Raw genomic sequence first — 27,618 nt, 5'->3', positions numbered from 1 at the left:
CCCCATTAAAGGCATGGTGATGGCATTGTGTGACACTTTTCCTGGGTAGGGAACCTATATCAGACCAAATTGTTGGGTGAGGAGTTTACATAAACAGGGGTGATTCTAAAGCACTTGTATCACTAAAAGCCCACTATCTGAATCTCTGGAGGTGGTGGATGACTCCAAAGGAACATCGTTCTCCAGACCCAACGGAGCTGATGCACATAGGACCTCACAGAGACTGTGAGATCACTCACGAGATCTGCAGGAGCTCAAGGCCAGATAAAATCCCAGCATGGAGGATGTGAAGTGGCCACAAAGCCCTACACCTAGCCAAGTGGCTATTTGTGATTGATAGCTGCTTGGAGAGAGAAAAAATTTTCTCAATGAAGTGACACTGGGTATAGCAAACACAGCCCACAACAGGCCTCTTGCCCAGTAGTTTCCAGTATAACTAGGACTCCATGGTTTTGTTTTTGACTTATAAAAGGACTGTTTTGTTTGTTTTAAGCAAGAGAAAGAGCATAATGTTAAGTTGGGAAAAGTTAGGGAAGGGAGAAAATATGATAAAAATGAATGGAAAAATTTAAAAATAAGGAAAAATGAAAAGTAAAATATATATGTTGAGGTGGGGCTGAGGGGATGGCTCTTGCAAAAGACCTGACTTCAGTTGCAGACACCAAATGGTGACTCACAATTGCCTGTTATCTAGTTCCAAGCAATCTGACACCATCTTATGACCTATGTGGGCAAATCCACAAAGACACACGGAGATAAAATATCCCTACACATAAAATTAAAATAAACAAAACCTGAAATAATATGATACAACTACTGGTTTCGATAGTGCTCTTAGTCATAGGACCTGAGTTCAGTTTGCAGAACCTACTAACAGCCATCTGTATTGTGAGGCCATCCTGGGCTATTAAGCCCATGTTAAATAGCAAGACATACACACACAAACACACAAACACACACACACATACACATTCTCCACATATCTGTACATTTATATATTTCTTTCACTATTAGTGTGACTCCATCTCATAAACATTGTTGCCATCCACATTTTATACAAGAAACGAAAGGCCCAGAGAGACTGAATAAGTAGCTCCCAAGTCACAGAGCAACTAAGATGTTACCCATGATTAAGTCATGCCTCCTAGTCATCCTGATCATTGTGAGGTCAGGAGGCAACCTGGGCCCTCAGTGTTTAACCATATGAAGGAGGCAGTAGATACAGGAAACTGAGAAACACCCAAGATGGCACATTCACAGCTCATGTCCTAGGGTCTAGCCACTACTCAGTCTCAGCTCTCTGATTTGGAAAAGGATCAGAAAGTCAAGGCAGGTGATCCCAGGTGGGCCAGACACTGGTTGTCAGACTTTATGCACTGGAAGGGGTATATGAAAGAGAGAGGTGAGTATGTGAGGAGAAAGTATGCGGACACTTGTTTGTCTGCCTCCCTAATTTCCTTCAGTGGACCAGAACAAAATCTACCTTTGATTGGAAATGTTGGCCCAGCCTGAAAAGAACAGAAAAGCTTCTCGCCAGTATCTCTGTCGATAAGCAGAAAATGAAAGTGTAAATCCACTCTTAGGATTACAAGTCGCTGACCAACAGTATTCTGCTGTGTCATGTTATGACAATGCCTGTTTCTGATGTTCATTCTCTACTCTCAGAGCCATCGAAGTCCTCCCGTTTCTTGGGCTTTCTCTAATACCACTGCAGTATGAGGTGAATTGATCTACCACGATTTCCTTTAAAGGGACCATGGAATTGATTTTTCATGTGTGTTGAGTAAGAGAGGAGGAAAGCCTCAATTGTGTACAGGGATAGCTGGAAATCACAAGACCACATATTGAAAAGATGCCCAATCCTCTCCATACACTTGAGGTGCTAGCATATCACACAAGACACATTTTATTCAAAAAGCTCTGACTTTCTCATCAGTGACCTTGGTGGCTATTAGAGTGGTGGTGTATTCGACTGGTATACTAGGATTAATCAGACCAGCTCAAAACAGCGGATATAATTTAATAATTGAAAACGGAGAAACTCAACACTACTGGGGTAAAAGTTCCCATGTCCAAAACCAGTCTGGCGAACATTGTGAACACTGCACTAAGAGAGCCAAAGGGAGCAAGGGCACCTGGATTCCCAGGTTTTCTTCCCTGCCCACAGGCAGCCACACCATAGCCAAATGTGGTTGGCTGTGCTTCCCATCAAGGGGGAAACGTCCTCTAAAGGTGGTGACAGAAAAACATAACTCAGTCTCTTATCCATTGATAACATTCTTCCTGACAGAAAAACTTAATCTCTTATCCATTGATAACATTCTTCCTGCTTGAAGGTGACATAGATGTTTTCAAAAAGAATGAAAAGAGTCCTGAGAACAAGTAGAAATATATAAATATAAACAATAAGAAATTATTCAGGTTACAGAAAAAGAACACCACAGATAACAACATCTTTTTGTGCAAATTAAGCCCATCAGAAGGCTTGAATGTCATCTTAATACCAAGTTCCCTATCTCCACTTTTTCCTTTAAAATACACACAGGGCCCGGCGGTGGTGGCACACGCCTTTAATCCCAGCACTCCGGAGGCAGAGGCAGGGAGATCTCTGTAAGTTCGAGACCAGCCTGGTCTACAAGAGCTAGTTCCAGGACAGGCTCCAAAACCACAGAGAAACCCTGCCTCGAAAAACCAAAATAATAATAATAATAATAATAATAATAATAAAATAAAATACACACAGGGCCTGGCAAGATGGCACAGTGCCTAGAGATGCTTGTGACCACGACGATGGCCTCAATTTGCCTCCCTGTGTACACTGAAGAAAGAAGTGACTCCTAAAAGTTGCCTGCTACCTCCATGTGTATATTGTGACACACATGCATAAACACATGTGCACAAAATGTAAAATATATTAAATGCTTAAAAGCAAATACTGATATTTTGGGTATGTTTAACACATATTCATGTGGATTATCTATAGTGTATTGTAGAATAAAGAGCACTAGAAAACGGCAAATGTATTTCTATTGTTAAATATTTTACTTTTGAAACATGATTTCACCCTGAAACCCATACTGTACTGAACCTCACCATGTGTCCCCAGCTGGCCTCAATCTCATGTCAAACCCTTTGCTTCCACTTCCTGAGCCTTGGGATTCCAGGTGTGAGGCACCACACCTACCATCAGGATTTACTTTCTGGGGAAAGGGGTCAAAAAGAAATACTGTGTAGACTATAAAATAGTAAGGACATGCAATTTATAATCACTAAAACATATCAGAAACGCTGATGAGAAATTATAGAGTTCTAAAGCTAAAACATTAACAAAAAGAATTAGAGAAACAAAATATGAGGGGGTAAGAGTGCAAATGACACAGAGTAGAACGTCACAACAGATACATTAGCTATTAATGCATCAAACACTGCAAATAGAGGATAAATCTTTTCTGAACAGATACAAAAGCAAGAACACTAATACATTTTCAGTAAGATAGAGAGTTTAGAAGTGTGTGAGGGCTGGGAGGATAGCCAGCAGTTAGCATCACTGACTGCTGTTCCAGAGGACCAGGGTTCAATTCCCAGCACCCACATGGCAGCTGGCAGCTGGCTGTCACTACAATTCAAGGGGAACCGGCACCCTTAAACAGGCCTGTATCATGCAGGCCAAACACTAACACACGTAAAATAAAAATAAGTAATTCTCTTTAAAGTTGAAGAAAAAGATGCTGGTGACAGTGGTGAACCTGTCACTGCCTTTAGGATCATTTACTGCTCATTTAGTCAGAGCTGGTTGCTGGGAATAGCTTCTGCCCTCAGTTCAGTTTAGTCTACTTAGATTGTTGGTGGGGTTTGCAAGTTTGCTGTTTGAGCACTTAGCCCCCAGCAGGTGGCACTGTTGGAGGAGTGTAGGGAGCATCCCAGGCCTGTAGCATGAGGGCAGGGCCTTTGAAGGCTGTTACACTTACCACTCACTGAATCTGATCTGTAAGCTTTGCATCCTGTCTATTGCCACATTAGGAGTCTGCACCATGTGCCAAAGTCACGTTTAACAGCACCGTGATGGCATTGTGTGACACTCTTCCTGCGTAGGGAACCTATGCCAGACCAAATTGTGGGCGAGGACTTTACACAACAAAGGTGATTCTAAAGCACTTGCATCAGTGATAGCCCTCTCGGTCATGGGTGATGACTCATGGAGTCTGCATCTATCTGAATCTCTGGAGGTGGTGGATGACTCCAAAGTAACATCGTTCTCCAGATCCAACAGAGCTGATGCACATAGAACCTCACAGAGACTGTGAGATCACTCACAAGATCGGCAGGAGCTCAAGCCAGATAAAATGCCTGCATGGAGGAGGGGAAGTGGCCACAAAGCCCTACACCTAGCCAAGTAGATATATGTGATGGATAGCTGCTTTCTTGTTTTTTTTTTTTTTTTTGTTTTTTTTAATTTATTTATTTTGTTGTGAAAAAGAAGAAAAAAACCAAGTTTCCACCTCCTCCCAGCCACCCATTTCCCTCCCCCTCCTCACACCCTTCTCCCCCTTCTCCCACCCTTCTCCCCCTCCTCCCACTCCTCTCCCCCTCCCTCTCCAGTCCAAAGAGGTCCTCCCAAGGTCCCAATGAGGAGCAGAAGGAGGGAGAACATGAGCAAAGAAGTCGGGACCACGAGGGGTGCACCTACCCACTGAGACAGTGGAGCTGATCTACTGGGAGCTCACCAAGGCCAGCTGGACTGTGACTAAAAAAGCATGGGTTTGTAGTAATAGGAGCAGAGGGGCTGCGTCCCCAGCACCCCAGCCGCCTGCTCGGCTAGCTTTTGCCCCGAAATAACAACACACAAACTGTATTCATTTAAACACTGCTTGGCCCTTTAACTTTAGCCCTTATTGGCTAATTCTGATATACCGATCAACCTGTCTCTAATGATCTGTGAGCACCGGTCTTACCGGGAAGATTCTAGCCTATGTCCATCCTGGGTCGGACCTTCATCACGTGTGTCTGCCAGGGAGCAGGGCATGGCGTCTCTCTGAGGCGTCTGCTCCCGAGAGGAGAGCTGTGGAGTCTGACCTCACTTCCTCTTCCTCCCAGCCTTTTGTTCTGTTTACTCCTCCCACCTATCTTTTAACCAATGAGGACCAAGCAGTTTCTTTTTATTTAACCAATGACCTTCCTCCATCATGGGTTAAAACTAGACTCTCTAAACATGGCGAACAATGAGGGCTGATGAGAAGCCAAGGACAATGGCAAGGGGTTTTGAGCCTACGCAATGTGCTGGCTTTGTGGGAGGCTAGCCAGTTTGGATGTTCACCTTCCTAGATACGGACAGAGGGGGTAGGACCTAGGACTTACCACAGGGCAGGGAACCCTGATAACTGATTTCTTAATGGAGTGACACTGCGTACAGCAAACACACCCCAGAACAGGCCCCATGCCCAGTAGTTTCCAGTATATATAGGACTCCATGGTTTTGTTTTTGGCATATAAACAGACTGTTTTGTTTGTTTTAAGCAAGAGAAAAAGCATGACGTTGTGTTAGGGATAGTTAGGGAAGAGTGAAATGTGATAAAAATAAATAAAAAATTTAAAAATACGGAAAAAATTAAAAGTTAAATATATATGTTGCGGCGAAGCTGAGGGGATGGATCTTCCAGAGGCCCTGACTTCAGTCCCCAGACCCCAAATGATGGCTCACAAGTGCCTGTTATTCTGGTTCCATGGGATCTGACACCATCTTATGAGCTCCGTGGGCAAATCAACAGGCACAAACGCAAGTAAAATACCCATACACATGAAATTAAAATAAACAAAACCTGAAATAATAATAAGATATACCGGTTGTTCTGGATAGTGCTCTTAGCCAGAGGACCTGAGTTCAGTTTGCAATACCTACTGACAGCCATCTGTAACTGTGAGAGGCCACTCTGGGCATTTGAGCCCATGTTTATTTAGACCATGGTACATAGCAGGGCATACATAAATACATACATACTTACTTACATACAACACATTGTCTACATAGTCTATACATTTATATATTTACTTCACCTTTATAATGATTCCATATCACAAGTATTGTTGCAATCCACAACACAATTTTGTGTGCCTCCCTACTTTCCTGTGGTGGACCAGTACAAATTCTACCTGTGCTTAGAAATGTTGGCCCAGCCTGAACAGAACAGAGAAGCTTCTCATCAGGATCTCTGTCGACATCCGGTGGTCAAGGATATGGGGGCCAGCAATGAAGACAGTAAGGACCATGAGCAGAAGAGGAGAAGAGCCAGGGCTGTGAGAACAAGACACCCAGTCACTGGGAGGAGCTGCTCTGATGTGTTTCCTGGCAACTGTTGTCACATTATCCACAGTCGGTGCTATGATGCATAAAAGTGATGTCACAAAGCTCCTGAAACCAGAGCTGGAGCCATGAATTCATATGTTCCCGAGAGAGACCAAGTCTCGACCCTTCTAGCCATGGTTTTGTAGATATAGGAGCCTCGTTGATTGCTCTGCTTACACTCTTTAGTACTTGACCAACTACTGCATCCTATCTGAATTATTCCCTTTTGAAAACAAGAAGGATCAAATGAACAAATGAATGAAAGAGAGACAGAAAGAAGAAAGGAAAGAAGAGAGAAAGGATGAGACTGCTTCTAAGGTCAAGACAAGAGAAAAACAGAGATCCTCTCCACTTAATATGAAAAACCAGTGAGGTACCTGGAAGTAGGAGTCAGGAGGCTGGAATTAGATAGGGTAATATCACCTGATTTCTTAGCACTGATACATGGACCTCCTTTCAGGCAAATCAAATTAGCCTTTGGGCATAAGGTCCAAAATTCACTCACTCTCTATCCCACCCTTTGTGTGTGGGGGGGGTGGTATGTTGTGAGGTAGTATTGGTGTGTGTTGTATGTAAACTCCTAGTATGATTTCGTGAGGTATCCAGGGAGGAGAACCTCCACACCAGATGATCAAATGTAGGGGTGTGTGAGTGTATGTGTGTGTGTGTGTGCGCGCGCAAACGCACGCAGGTGTCTGTGCACACTTTTTGTGGATGCCAAAGAACAGCTTTGGGTGTGTTTTCTCAGGTTTGTCCACTTTTGTCTGAGACAGAGTCTTTCATTGGCCTGAAGCTCACAAAATAGGGTAAGCTGTCTGACCGGTAAACCCCAGGAACATTACATCTCCACAGTTTTGTGCTGGGATTCCACAAGTAGAGTTTTATTTAGGTTCTGGGGATTGCAAAGCAAGCACCTTGTTAACTGAGCCATCCCCTCAAATCCTAGGATGAAGTTTTTAATTGGGGAACAAGATAATCAGTTAGAAATGTGGTTTATAAAACGTGGGTATACTTTTTAAAAAAGGAGGGGGTGTATTCTGAAAACATTTACTTAGATTCTGAGTGCTAAGTGTTTCGCAAATCAGGTAGGGCTCCAACAGACAAAGGTATTTTTCCACCAAAACCCAACTTCGTGGGCCAAAGAGTTTAAAACTCACCGCTAATGGATGAGGGATTACTTACAGGAGCAAAGCAGCAACTGACTGCTGTGTGGAAGAAGGATTACTTGTCTGTAGCTGGATAGATGAAAGTGCTTGCCATGTCAGTGGACCATCCACACTCTTGGTAATCTAGCGTCTCCAGAGGCGAGGAATCCACATGCAACTGGGAGAGAATCACACACAGCTGTAAAGGTGATGCCTCAAAGAGAGGCTGGATTCACAGGTGAAACTTCTATAAGACCTGCCCCAATCCAAACACACTTGTTATAAGAAACTTCAGCAGGCAGGTGGTGGTAGGGTGTGTAACAAGGATGGTGAGTGAGCCATGGACAGCAAGCCAGTAAGCAGCATTCCCGCCATGGCCAATGTATACTGCATATTTGTGTTTAAATGAATAAAGCTTGCCTGAAGATCAGCGGGCAAAGCAGCCACACTGGTCAGTAATACAGGACAGCATGGTGGTAGTACATGAGTTTAATCCCAGGGCTCAGGAGACAGAGGCAGGCAAAACTCTGTGAATTCAAGGCTACCCTGGGCTATACAAGATTGATCCAGAAACAGGTCCAGATTGTGGTGGTTCACACGTTTAATCTCAGTGTTTGGTTGTCACACCCTTTTAATCCCAGCACTAGGGAGGTGCAGACAGGAGCAATAATCTGAGTAGAAGGAGGAATATAAAGGGGAAGAGACAGGAACTCAGGAGTGTGGAGTCTTAGGATTTGTGGAGATAGGATCTCGCCCTTTTGGTCTGAAGGCTTGGTGTAGGGTAAAAGGTCTCTCTAGCGGTTGGCAGCTTTGCTTTTCGGATGTTCAGATTCGACCCTAATACCTGTTTCTGGGTTTGTATTATTCTGCTACACCTCTGCTTTGACTCCTGCTTCAAATCCGTTTCTTGAGTTCCTATCACGATGGACTAAAGCTGTAAACTTAAAAGAACCCTTTCAACTTGCTTTTGAACACAGTGATTACAATTTAAAACTAAGAGAGCATATTCCCAAGTGTGGGATAAACCAGACACCTTAAACCTCATATTTGAGCCATCCATAATATTCAGAGTAACACAAACCCTGCATTCAGAGCCCCTAACCAACATAAGGCCACTTGCTTTTAAAATTTTTTAAATTTTAGAAATTTATATTTTACGGAGAAGTTGCAAAAATAGGACAGAATATTCCCACACACCCTCACACAGGCCTATATCATGCAAGCCAAAAATTCACGCATGTAAAAAAAATAAGTAATTCTCTTTAAAGTAGAAGAAAAGGATGCTGGCGACAGTGGTGATGCTGTCACAGCCTTTAGAATCATTTACTGCTCATTTAGTCAGGGCTGGTTGCTGGGAATAGCTGCTGCCCTCAGTTCAGTTTAGTCTACTTAGATTGTTGGTGGGGTTTGCAAGTTTGCTGCTTGAGCACTTAGCCCCCAGCAGGTGGCACTGTTGGAGGACTGTGTGGAGCATCCCAGGCATGTAGCTTGAGGGCAGGGCCTTTAAGGCTGTTACACTTGCCACTCACTGAATCTTATCTGTAAGCTTTGCATCTTGTCTTTTGCCTGAGCAGTCTCTACCATGTGCCACGGTCACCACTAACAGCACCGTCATGGCATTGTGTGACATTATTACTGGGTAGGGAACCCATGCCAGATCAAATTGTGAATGAGGAGTTTACACAAACAGGGGTGATTCTTTTTTTTTAATTTGTTTATTTATTAAAGATTTCTGTCTCTTCCCCGCCACTGCCTCCCATTTCCCTCCCCCTCCCCCAATTGAGTTCCCCCCTCTGCCTCCTCAGCCCAAAAAGCAATCAGGGTTCCCTGTCCTGTGGGAAGTCCAAGGATCCCCCACCTCCATCCAGGTCTAGTAAGTTGAGCATCCAAACTGCCTAGGCTCCCACAAAGCCAGTGCATGCAATAGGATCAGAAACCCATTGCCATTGTTCTTGATTTCTCAGTAGTCCTCATTGCCCGCTATGTTCAGAGAGTCGGTTTTGTCCCAGGCTTTACCAGGCCCAGGACAGCTGGCCTTGGTGATTTCCCCGTAGAACATCCCAATTGTCTCAGTGTGCGGGTATACGAACAGGGGTGACTCTAAAGCACTTGCATCACTAAAAGCCGACTCGGTCATGGGTGATGACTCACAAAGTCTGCATCTATCTGAATCTCCGGAGGTGGTGGATGACTCCAAAGGAACATCGTTCTCCAGACCCAACAGAGCTGATGCACATAGGACCTCACAGAGACTGTGAGATCACTCATGGGATCTGTAGGAGCTCAAGCCACATAAAATCGAGCGCGGAGGAGGGGAAGTGGCCACAAAGCCCTACACCTAGCGAGTAGCTGTTTGTGATGGATAGCTGCTTTCTCAATTTAGTGACACTGGGTATGGCAAAGAAACCCGAGAACAGGCCCCATGCACAGTAGTTTCCAGTATAAATAGGACTCCACAGTTTTGTTGTTGACTTATAAAAGGACAGTTTTGTTTGTTTTAAGCAAGAGAAACAGCATAATGTTAAGTTGGGAGGAGTTGGGGAAGGGGGAAATATGTTAAAAAATGTAAAATTTAAAAATAAGGAAAAATTAAAAGAAAAATATATATGATGAGGAGGCGCTGAGGAGATGGCTCTTGCAGAGGACCTGACTTCAGTTGCAGACCCCAAATGGTGGCTCACAACTGCATGTTATTCCAGTTCCATGGGATATGACAGCGTCTTATGACCTCAGTGGGCAAATCCACAGTGGGAAAATATCCATACGCATAAAATTAAAATAAACAAAACCTGAAATAATAATAAGATATATCTTTTGATCTGGATATTGCTCTTAGCCAGAGGACCTGAGATCAGTTTGCAGAAAATACTAACAGCCATCTGTGACTGTGAGGCCACCCTGGGCTATTCAACCCATGTTACATAGCAAGACACACACACACACACGCGCACGCGCTTTCTCCACATAGCCTATACATTTATACAATTACTTCACCATTAGAGTGACTCGATATCATAAGTATTGTTGCCATTTACATTGTACACAAGAAGCGAAATGCCCAGAGATGATAAATAAGTAGCTCCCAAGTCACAGAGCAACTAAGATGTTACCCATGATTTAGTCATGCCTCCTAGTCATCCTGATCATTGTAAGGTCAGGAGGCAACATGGGCCGACACTATATAACTATATGAAGGAAGCAGTAGATACAGGAGACTGAGAACCACCCAAAATGGCACAGTCACGGCTCATTTCCTAGACTCTGGCAACTACTCACTCTCAGCTTTATGATTGGGAAAAGGATCAGAAAGTCAAGGCAGGGAATCCCAGGTGGGCCAGATACTGGTTCTCAGACTTTATTTACTGGAAGGGGTATATGAAAGAGAGAGATGTGTGTGAGGGGAAAGTACGCAGACACTTGTTTGTCAGTCTTCCTAATTTCCTGCGGTGGACCAGAACAAAATCTACCTGTGATTGGATATTATGGACCAGCCTGAAAAGAACAGAAAAACTTCTCACCAGTATCTCTGTGGACATCTAGTGGTTGTAGATGTGTTGGACACCTCACACAAAATGTTCCAAAACCATAGTGATAACCACAAAATGAAAGTGTAAATCCACTCTTAGGATTACAGGTCTCTGACCAACAGTATTCTGCTGTTTCATGTTATGCCAATGCCTGTTTCTGATGTTCATTCTCTACTCTCAGAGCCATTGAAGTCCTCCCGTCTCTTGGGCTTTCTCTAATACTAGTGCAGTATGAGATGAATTGATCTACCATGACTTTCTTTAAAGGGACCATGGAATTGATTTTTCATGTCTGTGGAAACAGTGAGAGAGGAGGAAACCTCATTTGTATACAGGAATAGCCGGAAATCCCAAGACCACGTATTGAAAAGTTGGCCAATCCCCTCCATACACTTGAGGTGGTAGATTTATCACACAAGAATTGTCTTATTTAAAAAGCTGTGACGTTCTCATCAGTGACATTGGAGGCTCTTAGCAAATGGTGGTGTATTCGCCTGGTATGCTAGGATTAATCAGAACAGCTCAAAACAACAGATATAATTTAATAATTGAAAACAGGAAAGTCAACACCACCGGGGTAAAGGTTCCCATGTCCGAAACCAGTCTGTGAACACTGTGAACACTGCACTAAGAGAGCCAAAGGGAGCAAGGGCACCTGGATTCCCAGGTTTTCTTCCCTGGCACCAGGCAGCCACACCCTAGCCAAATGTGATTGGCTGAGCTTCCCACCAAGAGAGCAACTTCCTCTAAAAGGTGGTGACAGAAGAATTTAACTCAGTCTTTATCCATTGATAACATTCTTCCTGCCTGAAGGTGATGTAGATGATTTCAAAAAGAAAGAAAAGAAAGAGTCCTGGGAATAAGTAGAAGTATGCAAATATAAACAATCAGAGGTTATTCAGGTTGCAGAAAAAGAATACCACAGATGACAACATCATTTTGTGCAAATTAAGCCCATCAGAAGGCTTGAATGTCAACTTAATATTAAGTTCCCTATTTCCACTTTTTCCTTTAAAATACACACAGGGCGTGGCAAGATGGCTCAGTGCCTACACGTGCATGTGCCCACCATGATGGACTCAGTTTGCCTCCCTGTGTACACTGAAGAAAGAACTGACTCCTAAAAGTTGCCTGCTACATCCACGTGTATACTGAGACACACATGCATAAACATATGTGCACAAAATGTAAAATATATTAAATGCTTAAAGGCAAATAATGATATTTTAGGTATTTTTAACATATATGCACATGAATTAACTACAGTGTATTATAGAAAAAAGAGCACTAGAAAAAGGCAAAAGAGTTTCTATTGTTAAAACGTTTTACTTTTGAAATACGATCTTACCATGTAACCCATACTGGCCTGAACTTCACTATCTGGCCCCAGCTGGCCTCAAACTCATGTCAAACCCTTGGCTTCCACTTCTTGAGTCCTGGGATTACAGGTGTGAGGCACCACACCTACCATCAGGATTTATTGTCTGGAGAAGGGACATAAATAAAATAGTAAGTACATATAATTTATAATCTCTATAACATATCAGAAACGCTGATGAGAAATTATAGAGTTCTAAAGCTAAAACATTGAAAATAAGAATTAGAGAAACAAAATATGAGGGGGTAAAAGTGCAAATGACACAGAGTAGAACGTCACAACAGATACATTAGCTATTAATGGATCAAACACTGCAAATAGAGGATAAATATTTTCTGAGCAGATGCAAAAGCAAGAACAGTAATACCTTGTCCTTAAGCTAGAGAGTTTAAGAAGTGTGTGAGGGCTGGGAGGATGGCACAGCAGTTAGCATCACTGTCTGCTCTTCCAGAGGACCACGGTTCAATTCCCAGCACCCACATGGCACCTCACAACTGGCTGTCACTACAATTCTAGGGGACCTGGCACCCTCACACATGCCTATATCATGCAGTCCAAACACTAACACACGTAAAATAAAAATAAGTAATTCTCTTTAAAGTTGAAGAAAAAGATGCTGGTGACAGTGGTAATGCTGTCACTGCCTTTAGGATCATTTACTGCTCATTTAGTCAGAGCTGGTTGCTGGGAATATCTGCTGCCCTCAGTTCAGTTTAGTCTACTTAGATTGTTGGTGGGGTTTGCAAGTTTGCTGCTTGAGCACTTAGCCCCCAGCAGGTGGCACGGTTGGAGGACTGTGGGGAGCATCCCAGGCCTGTAGCATGAGGGCAGGGCCTTTGAAGGCTGTTACACTTAGCATTCACTGAATCTGATCTGTAAGCTTTGCATCCTGTCCATTGCCACATGAGGAGTCTCCACCATGTGCCGCGGTTCCCATTAACAGCACCGTGATGGCATTGTGTGACACTTTTCCTGGGTAGGGAACCCATGGCAGACCAAATTGTGGGTGAGGACTTTACACAACCGGGGTGATTCTAAAGCACTTGCATCACTAAAAGCCCACTCGGTCACGGGTGATAACTCATGGAGTCTGCATCTATCTGAATCTCTGGAGGTCGTGGTTGACTCCAAAGTAACATCATTGTCCAGACCCAACAAGGCTGATGCACATAGGACTTCACAGAGACTGTGAGATCACTCACATGATCGGCAGGAAGTCAAGCCAGATAAAATCCCTGAATGGATGAGGGGAAGTGGCCACCAAGCCCTACACCTAGCCAAGTAGCTATATGTGATGGATTGCTGCTTTCTTAATGGAGTGACACTGAGTACAGCAAACACACCCTAGAACAGGCCCCAGGCCCAGTAGTTTCCAGTATAAATAGGACTCCATGGTTTTGTTTTTGACATATAAACAGACTGTTTGGTTGTTTTAAGCAAGAGAAAGAGCATGACGTAGAGTTAGGGATAGTTAGGGAAGAGTGAAATATGATAAAAATAAATGAGAAATTTAAAAATACGGAAAACATTAAAAGTGAAATATCTATGTTTCGGCGAAGCTGAGGGGATGGATCTTCCAGAGGCACTGACTTCAGTCCCCAGAACCCAAATGGCGTCTCACAACTGCCTGTTATTCCATTTCCAAGGGAACTGACACCATGTTATGAGCTCCGTGGGCAAATCAACAGGCACAAACGCAAGTAAAATACCCATAAACATGAAATTAAAATAAACAAAACCTGAAATAATAATAAGATATACCGGTTGTTCTGGATAGTGCTCTTAGCCAGAGGACCTGAGTTCAGGTTGCAGTACCTACTGACAGCCATCTGTAACTGTGCGAGGCCACTCTGGGCTATTTAGCCCATGTTTATTTAGACCATGGTACATAGCTGGACACACACACACACATACATACATACATACATACATACATACATACATACACACAACACATTGTCTACATAGTCTATACATTTATATATTTCCTTCACCATTATAGTGATTCCATATCACAAGTATTGTTGCTATCCACAACACAATTTTGTGTGCCTCCCTACTTTCCTGCTGTGGACCAGTACAAATTCTACCCGTGCTTAAAAATGTTGGCCCAGCCTGAACAGAACAGAAAAGCTTCTCACCAGGATCTCTGTCGACATCCGGTGGTCAAGGATGTGGGGGCCAGCAATGAAGACAGTAAGGACCATGAGCAGAAGAGGAGAAGAGCCAAGGCTGTGAGAACGAGACACCCAGTCACTGTGAGGAGCTGCTCTGATGCGTTTCCCAGCAATTGTTGTCACGTTATCCACAGTGGGCATTATGATGCATAAAAGTGATGTCACAAAGCTCCTGAAACCAGAACTGGAGGCATGAATTCATGTATTCCCGGAAAAGACCAAGTCTTGACCCTTCTAGTCTAGGGAATCATGAGGCTATTACCAAGCTAGAGAAGGGACAAGCTAACAGTGCTCCTCCTTCCAGGCTTCCTTCCTGTAGGTGCCTGCCTTGAGTTCCTGCCCTGATTTCCCCAGGGATGAACTGTGACTTGGAAGCTTGTGCCAAATAAACCCTTTCTTCTCAAAGCTGATTTTGTGTTGGAGTGTTCTAGAACAGTCCCAGAAACTGCTACTGTGGCCCACCCTGTTGGCAGGCACAGGCAAGGGAAGGCACATTCCAGACTAGTGTGGGCTACACAATGAAACATTGAATCAAAAACTAAAACCCAAACCGTAGTGATAACCACAAAATGAAAGTGTAAATCCACTCTTATGAATACAGGTCGCTGAACAAAAGTATTCTGCTGTGTCATGTTATGCCAATGCCTGTCTCTGATGTTCATTCTCTCCTCTCAGAGTCATCAAAGTCCTCCTGTTGCTTGGGCTTTCTCTAATACTAGTGTAGTATGAGATGAATTGATCTACCATGATTTCCTTTAAAGGGACCAAGGAATTGATTTTTCATGTTTGTGGAAAAGTGAGAGAGGAGGAAAGGCTAATTTGTAAACATGGATAGCAGGAAATACTAAGCCCACGTATTGAAAAGGTGGACAATCCCCTTCATACACTTGAGGTGCTAGCATATCAAGCATGACGGGTTTTATTCAAAAAGCTGTGACTTTCTCATCAGTGACCTTGGACCCTAGAAGAGAGTGGTGGCATATTCCACAGGTATGCTAGAATTAACCAGACCAGCTTAAAACAACAGATATAATTTAATAATTGAAAACGGGGAAACTCACACGACCAGGTAAAGGTTCCTATGTCCAAAACAGGTCTGGAGAACACAGCAAGAAGAGTGCAAAAGAGAGCAAGGGCAGCTGGATTCCTAGGTTTTCTCCTCTGGCCCTAGGCAGCCACACCCTAGTCAAATGTGATTGGCTGAGTTTCCCCCATCAAGAGAGCAACTTCCTGTAAAAGGTGGTGACAGAAAAAGTTACTCAGTCTCTTATTTATTGAAAACATTCTTCATGCCTGAAGGTGACAGAGATGTTTTCAGAAAGGAAGAAAAGTAAGAGTCCTGGGAACAAGCACAAATACACAAATATAAACAATCAGAAATTCTTCAAGTTGAAGAAAAAGTATACCAGAAACAAGAAAATCCTATGGTGCAAATAAGACCATCAGAATGCTTAATGTCATCTTAATACCAAGTTCCCTATTTCCACTTTTTTCCTTTAAAATACACAAGGGCCTCGAAGATGGCCAAGTGCCTGCAGATGCTTGAGTCCACCATGATGGCCTGAGTTTGCCTCAGTGGGTACACTGAAAAGGGAGAACTGACTCCTAAAATTTGACTGCTACCACCACGTGTATATTGTTACACACATGCAAAAATACATATGCACAAAATGTAAAATATATGTGAATGTTTAAAAGTAAGTTTTGATGTTTTAGGTATGTTTATCATGTATGCACATGAATTAACTATAGTGTATTGTAGAATAAAGAGCACTAGAAAATGGCAAATGAATTTCTATTGTTAAAAAGTTTTACTTTTGAAATATGATCTCACCCTGTCTCCCATACTGGACTGAACATCACTATGTGGCCCCGGCTGGCCTCAAAATTATATGAAACCCTCTTGAGTCCTGGGATTACAGGGGTGAGGCACCAAACCTACCAAAAGGATTTACTTTCTGGAGAAAGGGGTCAAAATAATACTGTGCACACTATAAAATAGTAAGGACATATAATTTGTAATCTCTAAAACATATCAGAAAGGCTGATGAGAAATTATAGAGTTCTAAAGCTAAAACATTAACAAAAAGAATTAGAGAAACAAAATATGAGGGGGATAAGAGTGCAAATGACACAGAGTAGAACATCACAACAGATACATTAGCTATTAATGGATCAAACACTGCAAATAAAGACTAAATATTTTCTGAACAGATACAAAAGCAAGAACAATAATACCTTATCTGTAGGATAGAGAGTTTAATAAGTGTGTTTGAGGGCTGGGAGGAAGGCTAAGCAGTTAGCATCACTGTCTACTCTTCCAGGGGACCAAGGTTCAATTCCCAGCACCCACATGGCAGCTCGCAACTGGCAGTCACATGAGGAGTCTCCACCATGTACCGCGGTCACCATTAACAGAACCGTCGTGGTGTTTTGTGACATTATTACTGGGTAGAGAACCCATGCCAAACCAAACTGTGAATGAAGAGTTTACACAAACAGGGGTGACTCTAAAGCACTTACATCACTAAAAGGCCACTCCGTCATGGGTGATGACTCACAAAGTCTGCATGTATCTGAATCTCCGGAGGTGGTGGATGACTACAAAGGAACATCATTCTCCAGACCCAACAGAGCTGATGCACATAGGACCTCACAGAGACTGTGAGATCACTCACGAGATCTGCAGGAGCTCAAGCCAGATAAAATCCCAGCATGGAGGAGGGGAATTGGCCACAAAGCCCTACACCTAGCAAGTAGCTGTTTCAATGGATAGCTGCTTTCTCAATGGAGTGACACTGGGTATGGCAAAGAAACCCGAGAACAGGCCACATGCACAGTAGTTTCCAGTATAAATAGGACTCCATGGTTTTGTTGTTGACTTATAAAAGGACTGTTTGTTTGTTTTAAGCAAGAGAAAGAGCATAATGTTAAGTTGGGAAGAGTTGGGGAAAGGGGAAAATAAATGTAAAATTTAGAAATAAAGAAAAATATATATGATGAGGAGGCACTGAGGAGATGGCTCTTGCAGAGGACCTGACTTCAGTCCCAAGACCCCAAATGGTGCCTCACAACTGCATGTTATTCCAGTTCCATGGGATATGACAGCGACTTATGACCTCAGTGGGCAAATCCACAGACACCCAGGCAGGGAAAATATCCATACACATAAAATTAAAATAAACAAAACCTGAAATAATAATAATAAATTAGATCTTTTGATCTGGATAGTGCTCTTAGCCAGAGGACCTGAGAACAGTTTGCAGAAACTACTAACAGCCATCTGTAATGTGAGGCCTCCCTGGGCTATTTACCCATGTTACATAGCAAGACATACATACACACAAACACACAAACACACAAACACACAAACACACACACACACACGTTCTCCACATAGTCTGTACATTTATATATTTATTCACCATTAGAGTGACTCCATATCATAAGTATTGTTGCCATCCACGTTTCCACAGGAAACTGAGAAACACCCAAAATGGCACATTCACAGCTCACTTCCTAGACTTCCTAAACTTCCTAGACTCTGGAAACTACTAACACTCAGCTCTATGACTTGGAAAAGGATCAGAAGGTCGAGGCAGGGGATCCCAGGTTGTCAGACTTTATTCACTGGAAGGGGTATATGAAAGAGAAATATGAGTGTGTGAGGGGAAAGGGCACAGACACTCCTTTGTCTTCCTCCCTAATTTCCTGCGGTGGACCAGAACAAAATCTACCTGTGATTGGAAATGTTGGCCCAGCCTGAAAAGAACAGAAAAGCTTCTCACCAGTATCTCTGAGGACATCTAGTGGTTGTAGATGTGAATGACACCTCATACAAAATGGTCCTTTGGGGCCCAACAGGGAGGACAGGAAGGACCATGAGCAGAAGGGGAGAAGAGCCAGGGCTGTGAGAACAAGACACAGCCAGTCACTGGGAGGAGCTGCTCTGATGCGTTTCCTGGCAACTGTTGTCACGATATCCACAGTGGGTGCTATGTTGCAGAAAACTGATGTCACAAAGCTCCTGAAACTAGAGCTGGAGTCATGAATTCATGTGTTCCAGGTAGAGACCAAGTGGGCACCCATCTAGCCTTGGTCTTGTGAAGACAGGAACCACAAAAAGGGCCTTAGCCCTGTTCTCCTGCTTTCTATTCTGGAGGAATTCCGGGCGCGAGATGGGCACCCCTGGGACTCAGAGAATCTTACAGGACCTGCTCTGTAGGGACCATCTCCTTTCCTTGGACAACAGGGACAGGTAGTACAACCTGCTGCTCTCCCCTCTGTTCAGCATAACTGTGTTCTTTCTCAGGCCTGACTAAGGCCTCATTCTTACTTTCCAGGTTTAAGGTCTGAGGATTCTGCCTCCTCCCCAGGCTGAAGCTGTCCATCTACTACTGCAGTCGGCTTCAGTGCCCTTCCCGAAAATGGCCAGACCAATCTCTCTGTCCCAATGGTCCCAGGTAGGCTGTGTTGCCCACTCTTGCTTAAAATGCTTTTGTTGGTCAGGCCTGAAACATGAGCAAGAAAGTAACTTCCAGATGGCTAGACTCACCTTGACTGGTGTACAGATTCATCATCTTCTCTTTCCACTCAGCATGATTCTGGGAAGCCTGTGCTGGATATCGCTGGCTGCTTTCTTCTCTGAGAGCTGGTGCACTGCCCCAAATGAGCTGAGGAATAACAAGGTTTGAGCCATATGTCGGGACACCAGCCTGTCTCCATTGTGCCGAAGGAAAAACACTAAAAAGACCTAGGATTTGAGTATGATAGCAGTTGACAGTGAAGCTATTAGGCATAACGTGAGCTCTGGGAGGACCAACAGACCACAAAAGTCATGCCATAGAACAATGGGTAGGCAGCCTAGGGTCCTAAGTGACATAAAGTTAATGTGGTCGCCTACCTGGGGTCAGGAGAGTAGGAGAATGGCAGTGGGAGACTAGGGATGGCCCAGCTCAGGTCCTTCCAAACAGGATGTGACCAACAATGGGTGCGGTGGTCCATAATAGCTGGATCAGATTAAAGTAGTGATGTGGGAGTGTCATATATCAATCTGTTGATTTCATTGGCTAAGCAATAAAGAAACTGCTAGGCCCATTGGATAGGCCCACCCTTAGGTGGGTGGAGTAAACAGAACAGAACGCTGGGAGGAAGAGGAAGTGAGGTCATACTCGGCAGCTCTCCTCTCTGGAGCAGACGCCATGCTACCGGCTCCTGGGCAGACACACGCAATGAAGCTCTGAACTAGAATCTTCCCGGTAAGACCGGTGCTCACAGATTGTTAGAGATGGATTGAATGGTATATCAGAATTAGCCAGTAAGGGCCGGAGCTAAAGGGCCAAAGAAGTGATTAAAAGAATATAGTGTCTGTGTAATTATTTCGGGGCATAAGCTAGCTGAGCCAGGTGGCTGGGGTTTTGGGGATGTAGCCCCGCTGCTGCTCCATATTACTACAAAGTAGTCTCAAGACTTCTTCTGCAGGGTGGCATGAAGAGTGTTCTAACCACATCCCCTAGTAAACTTTCAACTTAGCTTTGTTCTCTCTCTCTCTCTCTCTCTCTCTCTCTCTCTCTCTCTCTCTCTCTCTGTGTGTGTGTGTGTGTGTGTGTGTATGTCTCTTTGTCTCTCTCTCCCTTCCTTCCTTTCTTCAATTTTTTGATTTCTACCTTCCTTCTTTTTTTTCTGAGTTTCTCTATGTAGCCATGGCTGTTCTGGAACTTTCTCTATGAACCAGACTGGACAAGAACTCAGAGATTCATGTGTCTCTGCCTTCAGAGTGCTAGGATTAATGGCGTGTACCACCATAACTGACAAACTTCAGCTGTTTCTTAAACTTCTTTACATATTCTTGCATCTTATACACCTACTTACTTAGATTGAATTTTAAGTAAGCTGGACTTCTCAGAAAAGCACAATGTTTTTCTAGAAGTATCCATCCTAGGGGGAGCACAACGGAGAGATGGACAATGAGAATATAAATTTAGGCTATGTGCCCACTAGAATCCAGGTTGCTGCATCTCAACTTGGATAGTTTGGTTTGCCTCCTTCGTTGCTGTGCTTACACTCTTGAGTACTTGACCAACTACTGCATCCTATCATAATTCTTCTCTTTTGAGAACAAGAAGGATCGAATGAACAAATGAATGAAAGGGAGACAGAAAGAAGAAAGGAAAGAAGAGAGAAAGGAAGAGGCTGCTGCTAAGATCAAGACCAGAGAAAAAGAGAGATCCTCTCCACTTAATAAGAAAACCTGCAAGGCAACTGAAAGTAGGAGTCAGGAGACCGGAATTAGGTTGAGTAGTGTCACCTGATTTCTTAGCACTGATACCTGGACCTCCTTTCAGGCTAATCAAATTAGACCTTGGGCATAAGGTACATAATTCATTCTCTCTCTCTCTCTCTCTCTCTCTCTCTCTCTCTCTCTCTCTCTCCATCCTCTGCGTGTTGGGGGGAGGTTGTTGTGAGGTTGTAGTGATGTGTGGGATATGTAAGCTCCTAGTACGATGTCACAGCGTATCCAGGGAAGAGAATAACCACACCGGGTGATAAAATATAGGTGTGTGTGTGGCAGTGGTGTGCGTGGGTGGGTGTGGGTTTCTGTGCACACTTCTGGTAGATGCCTAAGGAAAGGTATGGGTGTGTTATCGCGGGTACTGTCTCTTTTTTTCTGAGACAGGGTCTTTATTGGCCTGAAGCTGACAAAATGGGGTAAGTGGTCTGACTGGTAAACCCAAGGATCGTTATGACTGCACAGTTTTGTGATGGATTTTAAGTACAGACTACCAGAACTGGAGTTTTTACTTAGATTCTGGGGGTGGAATTTGTGTCCTCGTGCTTGCAAAGAGAGCACGTTGCTAACTGAGCTATCCTTCAGATGCTAGGATGAAGTTTTATTTGGGATACAAGATAATCAGACATGTAGTTTTTAAAAAAGTGGATATACTAAAAAAAAGTGGCTATATTCTGAAACATTAACTTAGAACCTGAGAGTTAAGTGTTTCCCAAATCAGCTAGGCCTCCAACAGACCAAGGTATTATTCCACCAAAACCCAACTTGGTGAGCCAAAGAGTTTAAAACTTACAGCTAACGAATGAGGGATTACTTAGAGGTGCAGAGCAGCGACTGACTGTGGCATGGAAGAAGGATTCCTTCTCTATAGCTGGATAGATGGAAGTGCCTGCCCCATCAATTGACCTTCCACACTCTCGGTACTCTAGAGTCTCCAGAGGCTTCAGAACCACGTGTAACTGGGACAGAATCTCACACAGCTGAAAAGGAGATAGTTCAAGGAGAGGCGGGAATCTCAGGTAATGGTCTAATGACACTGGCCCAAGTCTAGTATAAAGAAACTTCAGGAGGCAGTTGGTGGTAGGGTGTATAACAGGGAAGCTGAGTAATCCATGGACAGCAATGCAGTAAGCAGCATTCCCGCCATGGCCTCTGTATACTGGTATATTTGTGTTTAAATGAATAAAGCTTGCCTGAAGATCAGCGGGCAAAGCAGCCACACCCCTCAGCTATACGGGACAGGGCGGGGGGCGGGGTGGCACACACCTATAATCCTAGAACTGGGAATACAGAGGCAGGCAAATTTCTGTGAGTTCCAGGCTATCCTGGAATATACAAGATTAGTACAGAAACAGATACAGGTGGTGTTGGTCTACACCTTTAATCTCAGTGTTTGGGAGTCACACACTTTTAATCCCAGCAAGAGGGAGTTGGAAACAGGAGCAATATGCTGAGCAGAGAGAGGAATATAAAGGAGAAGAGACAGGCACTCACTCGAGTGTGGAGTCTGAGGATTCGTGGAATCAGGACCTCGCCCTTTGAGTCTGAACACTTGGTAGGGTAAGAGGTCTCTCTAGTGGTTTGCTGCTTTGCTTTTTTGATCTTTAGCCTGGACCCCAATACTTATCTCTGGGTTTGTATAATTCTGTTACACCTCTGCTTTGATTCCTGCTTCGAAATTCCTTCCTTGAGTTCCTTTCACAAAGGACTACAACTGTAAACTTAAATAAATCTTTTCAACTTGACTTTGAACACAGTGATTACAATTTAAAACTAAGACAGCATATTCCCTAGTGGGGGATAAACCAGACACCGTAAACCTCACATTTGAGCCATGCATAATCTTCAGTGTGTCACATACCCTGCATTCAGAGCCTCTAACCAGCATAAGGCCACGTCCTTTTAAGAATATTTTTTTTAATTTTAGAGATTTATATTTAACGGAAAAGTTGCAAAAAAAGACAGAATATTCACAAATGCCATGCAGCTGGTTGATTATTTTGTTACTACTTTGAGTAGATGTATCAAAACTGAGCCAATCAAGGCATTCTTAATTACTGAATCCATGGTTTATTGAGATTTCTTTACGTTTTACCATTACTTGTTACCATTGTCCATTACGAAATCCTGCGAGGAGCCTAATTCATACAACAGTGGTTCACATGGCTTTCCTGTAAGACCATGTCGTGTGTGTGTGTGTGTGTGTGTGTGTGTGTGTGTGTAGTTTGTGCTGAGGAATCATTTCTTAAGATTTCTAGAGTAAAATGAAACGTTAGTGTGTTGCATCCTTCCCTCCTGTCTTTATCTCAATGGAGTCACCATTGGGAAGAGCATGCGCACACTACACCTTGATGAGGCTTCCATAAGAAGTTCTTCTCTGAAGTAGATCACCTCCGTCAAGGTTGCAGAGAACGTCAAGTTCTTCATATTGTATATTGTTCATTTTATAAAAGCTCCCTCCAGAATTGGAAGCCTCACAGACATGGTGGCTGTCCTAGTTACTTGTCGACCTACCACAGTGTCTACTGAGAGGGAATCCTCTAATGAGAAACTGCCTACATCAGATTAGGAGGTTGGTCTTTCAGCACATCTGCAGGTGGTTTCCTTGATTATTAACTCAGATAAGAGGTCCCGACTGCTGTAGGCAATACCATTCCTAGGGAGGAGGCTCTGGGTTAGATAAAAGTCCCAGGGAAGCATTAGCCTATGAGCAAGCCAGAGAAGGGACAAAGAAACAGTGCTCTTCCTTCCAGGCTTCCCTCCTCGAGGTTCCTGCCTTGAGTTCTTGCCTGCATTTCCCCAGTGATGAACTGTGACTTGGAAGCCTGTGCAAAAAAAACCCTTCCTTCTCTAAGCTGATTTTGTGTTGGAGTGTTTTATAACAGCAACAGAAACTGCTACTGTGGCCCACCCTGTTGGCAGGCACGGGCAAGGAAAGGCACATTCCAGATTGGTCTGGGCTACATAATGAAACATTGAATCAAAAACTAAACCCAAAACCATAGTGATAACCACAAAATGAAAGTGTAAATCCACTCTTAGGAATACAGGTCACTGAACAACAGTATTCTGCCGTGTCATGGTAGGCCAATGCCTGTCTCTAATGTTCATTCTCTCCTCTCAGTGCCACCAATGTCCTCCCGTCTCTTGGGCTTTCTCTAATACTACTGCAGGTATGAGATGAATTGATATACCATGACTTCCTTTAAAGGTACCATGGAATTGATTTTTCGTGTGAGTGGAAAAAGTGAGGGAAAAAGCCTCATTTGTATACATGGATAGCCAAAAATTCCAAGTTCACGTATTGAAAAGATGGCCACTTCCCTCCATCCACTTGAGGTGCTAGCACATCTAGTATGATGTGTTTTATTCAAAACGCTGTGACTTTCTCATCAGTGACCTTGGACCCTAGTCGAGAGGGAGGGCGTATTTTACAAATAAGCTAGAATTAAGCAGACCAGCTGAAAAAAACAGATATAATTCAATAATTGAAAAGGATTAACTCACGCGACCAGGTAAGGTTTCTCACGTCCAAAACCGGTCTGGCCAATGCGGCAAGAAGAGTGCAAAAGAGGGCAAGGACAGCTGGATTCCCAGGTTTTCTTCCCTGGCAGCAGGCAGCCACACCCTAGCCAAAAGTGATTGGCCGAGCTACCCTATCAAGAGGGCAACTTCCTCTAAAAGGTGTTGACAGAAAAAGTTAACTCAGTCTCTTATCCATTGATAACATTCTCCATGCCTGAAGGTGACAGAGATGTTTTCAGAATGAAAGAAAAGTAAGAGTCCTGGGAGCAAGCACAAATACACAAATATAAATAATCAGAAATTCTTCTGGTTGAAGAAAAAGACCAGAAACAACATCCTTTGGTGCAAATAAAGACCATCAGAACGCATGAATGTCATCTTAATACCAAGTTCCCTATTTCCACGTTTTTCTTTATAATACACACAGTGCCTGGCAAGATGGCCCTGTGCCTACAGATGCTTGCACCAAGCACAATGGCCTGAGTTTGCCTTCCTGGGTACAGTGAAAAGAAAGAAGTGACTCCTAAAAGTAGCCTACTAACTCCACCTGTATGTTGTGACACACATGCATGAATACATGTGGACAAAATGTAAAATATATGTGAATGCTAAAAAGCAAACGATGATATTTTATGTATGCTTAACACATATGCACGTAGATTATCTATAGGGTTTTGTAGAATAAAGAGCTCAAAAAACGGCAAAAGTGTTTCTATTGTTAAATATTTTACTTTTAAAATAAGATTTCACTCTGAAACCCATACTGTACTGAACTTCACCATGTGTCCCTGTCTGGGCTCAAACTCATGTCAAACCCTTTGCTTCCACTTTCTGAGCCCTGGGATTACAGGTGTGAGGCACCAAACCTAACATCAGGGTTTACTTTCTGGAGAAAGGGGGCAAAAAGCAATACTGTGTAGACTATAAAATAGTAAGGACATGTAATTTATAATCACTAAAACATATCAGAAAGGCTGATGAGAAATGAGAATGCTCTAAAGCTAAAATATTAAAAATAAGAATTACAGAAACAAAATATGGGGGGATACGATTGCAAATGATAAAGAATAGAACATAACCACAGATACATTAGCTATTAATGCATCAAACACTACAAATAAAGGATAAATATTTTCTGTACAGTTACAAAAGAAAGAACAGTAATACCTTAGCAGTAAGATAGAGAGATTAAGAAGTGTGTTTGAGGGTTGGGAGGATGGCTCAGCAGTCAGCATCACTGACTGCTCTTCCAGAGGATCCGGGTTCAATTCCTGGTGACATTGTGACATTGGTGACGCTTTTCCTGGGTAGGGAACCCATGTCAGACCAAATTGTGGGTGAGGAGTTTACAGAAACAGGAGTGATTCTAAAGCACTTGTATCACTAAAAGCCCACTCTCTCATGGGTGAGGACACACGGAGTCTGCATCTATCTGAATCTCTGGAGGTGGTGGATGACTCCAAAGTAACAACGTTCTCCAGACCCAACAGAACTGATTCACATAGGACCTCACAGAGACTGTGAGATCACTCACGAGGTCTGAAGGAGCTCAAGCTAGATAAAATCCCAACATGGAAGTGGGAAGTGGCCACAAAGCCCTACTGCTAGCCAAGTAGCTATTTGTGATTGATAGCTGCTTGGAGAATGAAAACAATTTTCTCAATGAAGTGACACTGGGTATAGCAAACACAGCACAGAACAGGCCCAATGCCCAGTTGCTTCCAGTATAACTAGAATGCCATGGTTTTGTTTTTGACTTATAAAAAGACTGTTTTGTTTGTTTTAAGCAAGAGACAGAGCATAAGGTTAAGTTGGGAAAAGTTAGGGAAGGGAGAAAATATGATAAAAATGAATGAAAAATTTAAAAATAAGGAAAAATGAAAAGTAAAATATATATTTTGAGGCAAGTCTGAGGGGATGGCTCTTGCAAAAGACCTGACTTCAGTTGCAGACACCAAATGGTGACTCACAATTGCCTGTTATCTAGTTCCAAGCAATCTGACACCATCTTATGACCTATGTGGGCAAATCCACAAAGACACACAGAGATAAAATATCCCTACACATAAAATTAAATTAAACAAAACCTGAAATAATATGATACAACTATTGATTTCGATAGTGCTCTTAGTCATAGGACCTCAGTTCGGTTTGCAGAACCTACTAAGAGCCATCTGTAATGTGAGGCCACCCTGAGCTATTAAGCTCATGTTAAATAGCAAGACATACACACGCACACACACACACACTCACTCACATAAACACACACAAACATATTCTCCACATATCTGTACATTTATATATTTCTTTCACTCTTAGTGTGATTCCCTATCATAAGTATTGTTGCCATCCACATTGTACACAAGAAACGAAAGGCTCAGAGAGGCTGAATAAGTAGCTCCCAAGTCACAGAGCAACTAAGATGTTACCCATGATTTAGTCATCCCTCCTAGTCATCCTGATCATTGTGAGGTCAGGAGGCAACCTGGGCCCTCAGTGTTTAACCATTTGAAGGAGGCAATAGATACAGGAAACTAAGAAATACCCAAGATTGCACATTCACGGTTCATGTCCTAGGATCCAGCAGCTACTCAGTCTCAGCTCTATGATTAGGAAAAGGACCAGAAAGTCAAGGCAGGAGATCCCAGGTGGGCCAGACACTGGTTCTCAGACTTTATTCACTGGAAGGGGTATATGAAAGATAGAGATGAGTGTGTGAGGAGAAAGTATGCTTACACTTGTTTGTCTGCCTTCCTAATTTCCTGAAGTGAACCAGAACAAAATCGACCTTTGTTTCGAAATGTTGGCCCAGCCTGAAGAGATCAGAAAAGCTTCTTGCCAATATCTCCGTCGATAAGCAGAAAATGAAAGTGTAAATCCACTCTTAGGAATACAGGTCACTGACCAACAGTATTCTGCTGTTTCATGTTATGCCAATGCCTGTTTCTGATGTTCATTCTCTCCTCTCAGAGCCATTGAAGTCCTGCCATCTCTTGGGCTTTCTCTAATACTAGTGCAGTATGAGATGAATTGATCTACCATGACTTCTTTAAAGGGAGCATGGAATTGATTTTTCATGTGTGTGAAAACAGTGAGAGAGGAGGAAACCTCATTTGTATACAGGAATAGCCGAAAATCCCAAGACCACGTATTGAAAAGATGGCCAATCCCCTCCATACACTTGAGGTGGTAGATTTATCACAAAAGACATGTCTTATTTAAAAAGCTGTGACGTTT

The sequence above is a fragment of the Microtus pennsylvanicus genome, chromosome X (genome assembly GCF_037038515.1).
Source record: "Microtus pennsylvanicus isolate mMicPen1 chromosome X, mMicPen1.hap1, whole genome shotgun sequence".
Taxonomy (NCBI): Eukaryota; Metazoa; Chordata; class Mammalia; order Rodentia; family Cricetidae; genus Microtus; species Microtus pennsylvanicus.
This window is presented reverse-complemented; position numbering follows the sequence as displayed.